This window comes from Oryza sativa, chromosome 8 (assembly GCF_034140825.1).
Source record: "Oryza sativa Japonica Group chromosome 8, ASM3414082v1".
NCBI lineage: Eukaryota > Viridiplantae > Streptophyta > Magnoliopsida > Poales > Poaceae > Oryza > Oryza sativa.
In genome coordinates, this window is record NC_089042.1 from 4,291,173 (window position 1) to 4,298,845 (window position 7,673).

The 7,673-nt window shown below is 37.2% G+C and overlaps 1 long non-coding RNA gene across 1 annotated transcript; it reads left to right on the top strand.

The window, feature by feature from the left end:
- The first annotated feature begins 78 nt into the window (after positions 1-78).
- Positions 79-7,473, top strand: LOC136351371 (uncharacterized). Its single transcript, XR_010734434.1, has 2 exons — positions 79-400; positions 7,195-7,473. It is a non-coding gene; the product is annotated as an uncharacterized lncRNA (long non-coding RNA).
- Positions 7,474-7,673: the final 200 nt, after the last annotated feature.

Below are 7,673 nucleotides of genomic sequence, written 5' to 3' on the forward strand. Positions count from 1 at the left end.
CTTGGCCCAGCAAATAGGTCCATTGGCCCGAAACGGGAGTAAACCCTAATCAAAATCAATCCCCAATCCCAGTCAGCCAGAGGACCAGACGCAAGGGCGGCGCTGCTGCCTTCTGCACGCTGCGGCTGCGACGGCCGACGGCGACGGGCGAGGGGCGCTCGCTGCTTGGGCGCCTGGGTGGTCGGCGTGACGCCGCCGAGCCGAGGTCGCCAAGACGCCATCGCCGACACCGAGGCTGCCGGCCGCAGCGCCGCCGAGCAGCCGAGGTCGCGAACTCGCGAGGCGTCGACGGCATTTGCCGATTTGCGGCGTTGGCGGCGAGCCGGCGACGGCGCGATGGCGTTCAGGCATTGGCGGCTGGTCTGCTACTGCTACCCGTGCTGCTGCCTGCTAGCCCGTGGTAAGATTTCTAAACACGGAGTTGCTTCTTTGCATGGCATCCTTCAATCCTATCGATTCATTTGCTGCTTATAACAAGGAAAACTTGGTTAGCTTGCTCAGTTTTATCCAAAGGACTTCACAGAAACAGAGTTGTTACATCTTCCCTTTCAGCTTACTCTCTTTATCAATTTTGTTCGTAAAGATGAAAGGTTTAAAAATGTGAAAAATCTGGTTGAGCTTTCCACCATGCTTGTTGCAACAAAGAAGCACACCGCTTATGAATTTGTTTACAAGCTTCTCAAATTGGTCTTAATTCTTCCTGTGGCAACTGCTAGTGTAGAGAGGGTGTTTTCTTCCATGAATTATGTCAAGAACAAGCTAAGAAATAGAATGGGAGAACAATATTTGAATGTTGTTTAGTAACCTTTCTGGAGCGTGATCTTTTTGTGCAAGTAACAGATGATGACATCATTTCTCGCTTCCAAGCCATGGCTACCCGCAAAGTTAAATTGTAATTTGTTTCAGTTTTCATGTAATTCATTCAAACCATTTTATAATTTAGACATTTTTACCATTGTGCTACTGTTTGTACCTTTAAACATGTCATTATCAGTTTACTACTATATTGTTATGCTAGTATTTGTACTTTAAATTTTGCCACTCCAACCTTTTGAGCTCTATAAGAATTTTTTTTCAACTTTGAATACCCTTTGTTGAAATCCTGGATCCGCCACTGGAAGGGAGTGCAAAGACGTCGTAGAATCCCCACTTGCACGACCGACTGGCCAAGTCGTCGTGACAAGGACAACCTTCTCACGTTTGAAGCGCCGGATATCGTCAGGATGCCATGCTTTTACATGGAGTATAGTGCTTGCACAGCTACTAGGCTACTACTGGGTTGGGAACCCATCCCCTCCGCACGAAAAACGGAGCAGTCTATTAGCACGTGATTAATTAAGTATTAGCTATTTTTTTTAAAAAAATAGATTAATTTGATTTTTTAAAGCAACTTTCGTAAAGAAACTTTTTGTAAAAAAACGTACCGTTTAGCATTTCGAAAAGCGTGCGCGCGGAAAACGAGGGAGAAAGGTTGGGAACCTTGAGGTTAGAACGCAGCAGATTCCGTTGTTTTATACTACTACTTTTTTTGTCAAAAAAAATCAACCTAGTAATAAGGCTGTGTTTAGTTCACACCAAAATTAGAAGTTTAGTTGAAATTGGAATAATGTGATGGAAAAGTTGGAAGTTTGTGTGTGTAGAAAAGTTTTTGATGTGATGAAAAAGTTAAAAGTTTGAAGAAAAACTTTAGAACTAAAACTTTAGAACTAAACATGCCTAAGATGAGTTGCTTTTTCTAAGAACAGAGGGAGTAGTTGCTTCCTAATCTGTACATGGGGATAGGGGTATAGTGGCCAACCTGTGAACTTATTTATATAAGTTAAATAAAACAGGTTACTGGTTTATTTTAGCTTAAGAGTTAATAGCAGGCTGTAAGCCGACTAAATACTGAGGTGGAGGAGAGAAGAGAGGAGAAGCGGGCTGTAAACTTACAGCTGGCTTGGACATAAGAACCAAGAAACTCTATGAGAGAGACAAATGGGCCATGTATTAATTGTAAACAGCTAACTATTATATGAGTGGGCGGGCTAAGAGAAGGCTGCAAAGAGCCTTACAGTCAACAAGTAGGCTATACTATATATTAATATACAATAACATAGTGTATTACTGTAATTACTTGATATCGTTACTGCAACGATATATATAGTAAGAAAAAAAGTACAATAACATGGAGAGAGGGGAATTGGCTCGCTTTACTCGTGGGGCAAGGGTAGAACGAACCTTCAAAGATTGGTCTTTTGAAATTCAACTCTCCACAAGTAATAATACTATATCATAAGTGTTACTACTGCCTGCTGTACGTTACTACAATCTCATCACGATGTTACTGTGAAAGTGTGGTAAATACTATAAGTTTTGCAGTAACAAAGCATCTTACTGTAATTCTTGAATAGTGTTACTACACAAACTTTGTGGTAACGTATACCTGCCATGCAGTAACAATTACACTTTTGTGCAGTAACAAGTATATGGTTAGCATGTATACTTTTAACCCATATATTTTTGTTTCGATTCCTAGTTTACTATAATTTCACCATGATATTACTATCAAAAGTACAATAACGTCCTATATATTTTGTAGTAACATATGCTTTCACAATAAACAAAAATTCGAATAGAGGGCGTGTTGGGTGGGTGAGGGGAGAGAGGTAAACCATCAAGTAAATCTCTATGGAATCGTTAAGCAGAAGTAACATTAATCTTGTGAAAATTGTGTAGTAACAATAGTTCTTACATGACGTAACAACCTGTGTGTTTTGTAGTAACCAAGCATGTTACTATAATTCCGTATGTAACAGAATTGATTTGCATCTTTGATAGTGCTAGAATAAATCTACCATAGGTTATTCTTGGTCAATCCCCTATGCGGACACAACGCTCAACTAGTTAAAATTGTGTAGTGACACTAGTGCTAGAGAGCAGTAACGGTCTATGTGTTTTCCAGTAACCGAGCGTGTTACTAGAATTAATCTATCATAGTGTTACTGCATAAACATGTGGTAACGTGTACCTGCCATGTAGTAACACTTCTACTTTGTGCGGTAACAAGTATATTTAGCATGTGAGACTTTTAACCCATATTTTTCTTTTGATTTCTGATTTACTACAATTTCATCACGATGTTACTGCCAAAGGTGCAATAACGTTCTATATGTTCTATAGTAACAAAGTGTTTTACTACAGTTCTTGGATAGTGTTACCGCATAAACATGCGGTAATGTGTAAATGTCAGGTGGTAACGTGTATATGCTGTGCAGTAATACTTTTACTTTTGTGCAGTAAGAAGTATATGATTAGCATCTGAGACTTTGAACCCATATATTTTTATTTCAATTCCTGATTTACTGCAATTCACCACAATATTACTATTAAAAGTGCAGTAACGTCATATACATGCATGCAGTAACACTATATTGGAGGGAGAAAACCGGTTTTCTTGAGAAGAGGGAGGAATAACGGTTTCTTGAGGAGAGGAGTATGTAGATACATTTTGAAGTTTAAACCTCCACATGCAGTAAAACTATAGTATCATTGTGAAAACGGTTTTAAAAAATAATACATATCTTATGAGATATTGCTTTTCAAAAATTGGCATTTTGAACTTTAATCCTCCACATGCAGTAACAGAATGTGTACCTTGCAATAACAAGGACATATACATGCAGTAACATGGTTTTACCAAATGTATAAAATTATTCAAAACACTCATACATCAATCAGACCTCGCTCAAAGCCACCTACAGACTTTACATATAGCCCACCTATTCGATCTTCATCTCGTAAAAATGACATAGTAAAACTACAATTGTCGTGCAGTAACATAGTTACTTGAAAGTGGTAACATGCACCTATCATGTAGTAACACTTCTATTTTTGTGCAGTAACAAGTATATGGTTAGTATGTGAGGCTTTAACCCAGCAATACTAGTCACTTGGCTGTAATAAGAACCTATATATTTGTAGTAACCGGACGCGCTACTATATTTCGTGATGTATGAGAAGATAAGTTTTACTAAGAAAACTCTATCACAACTAAGAAATAGCCTATTGGTTAGTGCCATGTGTTAATTTGAGTTGAAGGTCTTGAGTTCTATTCCCATTGAAGGCAAATTTTTCCTTTATTTTTTTTCTCTCAAAAAAGGAGGGAGGAGGAGTGAGCGCTCCGGGGGTGGGGGGGAGGAGGAATCGCGAGGAGCACTCGGGTGGGGAGGGGGAGGCGCGTGGGGTGGGGGGAAATTGGGAGGGGAGGGGGGTATAGAATAGTCTAACTATATATATATATAGGGAGCGTATCCTATGCACACATGCCCTCGCGTGTACACACCGTGTACACCAACTAAAAATTATCACAAAAAATTCTAGGAAAATTCATACATGTACTTTCAATAGTATTACATCTACGTGCAAAGTCGCATCTTCAAATTCATTCTACATAGAGAATAACAAAAAAGATAAAATTCTGACAAAATTGCAACCTTAAAACTGTCAGTTTTTTTGTTTTTTTGTTACGGCTAAAATATAATGAATTTGACGTTAAGATTTTAACCCTGGGTGTAATACAATTGAAAGTATATGTATGATTTTTTCTAGATTTTTTGGTGACATTTTTTAGTTGGTGTGCACGTGTGTACACGTGAGGGCCTGTGTGCATAGGATATGTTGCCATATATATATGTATGTATATATATGTTTGTATGTATATGTATATATATGTATGTATATATGTGTATATATATATGTATGTATATATATGTATGTATATATACATTATACATATATATATATATATATACATATATATATCTATATATATATATATATATATATAGATATACATGTATATATATATATATATACATGTATATACATCTATATACATAGACATGTATATACATATATATACATATACATGTATATACATATATATACATATATATATATATACATATTGTCGGTGACATGGGGCCGGGGGTATCGTGACTAGAGGCTTGGGTAGCCGCGGTCACCCACGTGGCCTGACCCCCTCGGGGGGGGGGGGGGGGGGGGGGGCGTCGGGCCCGAGGGTGACGTGGCCACCCCTCCCTCTGTCTCCCCGAGGGGTCGGGCCGCTCCCGTTTCGGCCCCGAGGGCTGGGGCGCCCCGACCCCCTGTGGTTTTGGCGCCACGTGTGTGGGTTAGGTAAGCACAGCGGGACTCACCTAACCGCATTTATAGCGGGTTGGACTAGCGCGCCACGCCGCATTTAATGCGGCGCAGCGCGCGCTTATCCGGTCCGTGACCGGTCGCGGTGTGTGACCGGTCACAGACCGGTCAGATCGCGGGTTAGGTGGCAACAGGAGGCCTGTCACACGCCTCGCCCCGTCCCGTCGGAATGATGAGAGCTTCCTGGCTCTCGTCCCTAGCCGGAGCCGGCGTGCTAACTCCTGGAGTTGGTATGTCAGTCCCGGTCAGATCCATTCCAGGCTTCAGCGCAAGTATGGCAAGGAAGTCGCTGGCCATTAAATGAAGGTTGAAATGGGCGTCCACGGGGAAAGCGGGCGAGTGGGGCAGGAGGCGTGTGCTCTGCTTATCAGAGGTCACTTCCGGCTGTAGACTAGCCCTCATTGTAAAAAGCATGTTTCCCTTCTTAGGTAGCTAGAGGCCATGTGGTGACCCCTGACCAGATAAAAAGGAGGCCCAGGCCTAAAGGGAGGGGGGGTTGGGACTCTGGCGGATGGGTTCTAGAGCCTGAACTCTCTCTCGCTCTCCGGCTCTCTGTATTCCTTCACACACAGATCCACCAGAACACAGGAGTAGGGTGTTACGCTTCTCAGCGGCCCGAACTTGTCTACGTCGCCCGTGTCTTGTGCACTTCCTCTCTCGCTGACGTTCCTCAGATCGAGGGCAAAGAACCTCACTTAGCGCCCCCGGCCGAACCGGCAAAGGGGGGCCTGCGCGGTCTCCCGGTGAGGAGCCCCACGCTCCGTCACACATATATATATATATATATATATACATATAGATACATATAGATACATACACATATATATAAATACACATATATATACATATAGATACATAGACATATATATACATATTGATACATACACATATATACACATATATATACATACACATATACATATACATATATATATATATATATATATATATATATATATATATATATATATATATATATATATATATATATATATATATATATATATATATATACATATACATATACATACATATACATATACATACATATACATATATACACATATACATACATACACATGTACATATATATACATACACATGTACATATACATATATATATATATATATATACATATATATATATATATACATATATACATATATATATATACATATATACACATATATATATATATATACATATATATATATATACATATATATATATATATATACATATATATATATATATATACATATATATATATATATATATACATATATATATATATATATATATACATATATATATATATATATACATATACATACATATACATATATACATAGATATACATATATACATATACATACATATACATATATACATAGATATACATATATACATATATACATATACATATATATATATACATATATATATATATATGTATATACATCTATATATATACACATATATATGTATATATATGTATATATATATATATATATATACATATATATATATATATATATATATATATATATATATATATATATACATATATATATATATATATATATATATATATACATATATATATATATATATATACACACATTCATACATATATATATATATATATACATATACACACACATATATATACTCCGTCCTGAAGTTGCTTCTATTGGGCTAGTCTTAATGATATATTCTGGGTTGATTATATTAATTTTACACTCAATAGCATTTTTCTCCCAATATTTCATAGGAATTTCTCCTATAATTTGGATATCTTCTAATCTTTGAATATTTTTTTCTATATCCCTTTTAGACTTAATATCTCTATACCAATTTGGTGCAAATGCTTGTAGTCCTATGCACTCTATGTTGGAATTTGATATATAATAGTTGTCTATATTCGGAATTTGATATATAATAGTTGTCTATATTCTCACTAAGCTCATATTCATTAATTCTTTCTTTAGGCTCAAGATTGGGTACTTCTAAGTTGTCGAGTTTGGGGGAGACTCCACCACGCTTTCGTACCTCTGAGATATATGGAACATTATTTTGATATGGGATAAAAGTAATTCCTTGCTCATGTATTACTGTGGTTTGTACTGATTGTTGAAGGAACCTTAGGCCAATTATTATGTCATCATTAATCATTGACAAATCTCTTATTGTAATCTCATCTATTATATATTTAGTTGCATTAATGTAAACCTCCATATTATAAGCTAACTGATTATGAATTTTCTTTATTCCGGACATGTCTGTGGAAACTTCTGCCTTATTGTCGTCAATTGTGTGAACTATTTCAGGACATCTTATGAAATATTTGTCATGAATAATATTCTTTTTACACCCGGTGTCTACTAGTGCTAATATTTTATAAGATACTTTGGGTGTCAATTTTATTTTAACAGGGATTCTTATACCTAATATTTCTTTGAAAGGCAAT